Source organism: Lampris incognitus, chromosome 19, assembly GCF_029633865.1.
Source record: "Lampris incognitus isolate fLamInc1 chromosome 19, fLamInc1.hap2, whole genome shotgun sequence".
NCBI lineage: Eukaryota > Metazoa > Chordata > Actinopteri > Lampriformes > Lampridae > Lampris > Lampris incognitus.
In genome coordinates, this window is record NC_079229.1 from 18631324 (window position 1) to 18632610 (window position 1287).

General features: G+C 44.0%; 1 non-coding gene across 1 annotated transcript; it reads left to right on the forward strand.

The window, feature by feature from the left end:
* Window positions 1-202: 202 nt before the first annotated feature.
* Window positions 203-274, forward strand: trnac-gca (transfer RNA cysteine (anticodon GCA)). Its single transcript has one exon. It is a non-coding gene; the product is annotated as a tRNA-Cys (tRNA).
* The last annotated feature ends 1013 nt before the right edge of the window (window positions 275-1287 follow it).

Consider the following 1287-nt stretch of genomic DNA (forward strand, 5'->3'; position numbering starts at 1 on the left):
GAAAGACCAACATCCATTTTTCCCCCCTTACCCACTCCGTACTTTTTCCAAACCACATACAAAGCTTCTCAATCTGTATACTAATACAAGCAGGCCTGCACACAGCACTGGCTCATTATATACAAAGAACCAATGCACACTCCAGGGGAGGATATGGGTACACTATTGTCAGTTACACCTGAACACTCATTTGTTGTGGCTCGGGGGTATAGCTCAGTGGTAGAGCATTTGACTGCAGATCAAGAGGTCCCTAGTTCAAATCCGGGTGCCGCCTAATTTTTTTTGGGTGACGCAGTGGTTAGCGCTGTCGCCTCACAGCAAGAAGGTCCTGGGTTCGAACCCCAGGGTTGTCCAACCTTGGGGGTCGTCCCAGGTCTTCCTTTGTGTGGAGTTTGCATGTTCTCCCTGTGTCTGCAGTGGGATTTTTTCCGGGTGCTCCGGTTTCCCCCTGCCATGTTAGGGTTAATACTCCTGTCTGTGCCCTTGACCTAGGCATGGCAAGATGAACTGGAGTTGGTCCCCGGGTGCTGCATGGCGGCTGCCCACTTCTCCTATCTACACAGCTAGGATGGGTGGGTTAAATGCAGAGCATAATTTCCCTATGGGGATCAATAGAGTATATTAAAAAAAAAACACCTGTGCTATTGCTTTAGCTGGGGTTACATGAGGATGCAAGACTACGTCAATCACCATCAGAGGTAGGAATCCGTGTATGCCAGAAAGCACAAAAATAATGGATGAGGTCAGTACCCGGTCTGGTAATGACAATGTTGTAGAACGGCAGCGGATCACATCTTTAATATTTGAACGGAGGATTTTGTGTGCTTCCGATAAAATAAAAAATTAAGTGGAGTTGGGCATGGCCATTAGACTCTACATGTCTGAATCAGTAACTGAATTATGTGATTGAAAATATGTTTGGCATGGAAACGTACTCTGCATTAGCACTGGCACCAAAACAGTAAATTCAGTATAAGGAAAAGAAGGTCTGTGTCAACAGACCTAGATGGAAAACAGGCTGTGCGTTCGGGACATCATGGTTGTGACTCCAACTTATGATCTGTTGCTTTTTTGCTCATCACTCTTTTCCTGCTTATCTCCCTATGACATTTTTATCACATTTTGCTACCATAAAAATAGTATATAAATAATAATACCTTTTAACTTAAGTCTTAATCCTGTTTACATCACATTTTTGAAATATAGCTTGGTATTTAGGTATACTGAGTCATCCACAGTCGGCAGAATACCAAGCCTTGCCCTCTGATAGATCCCAGAATAATGTCA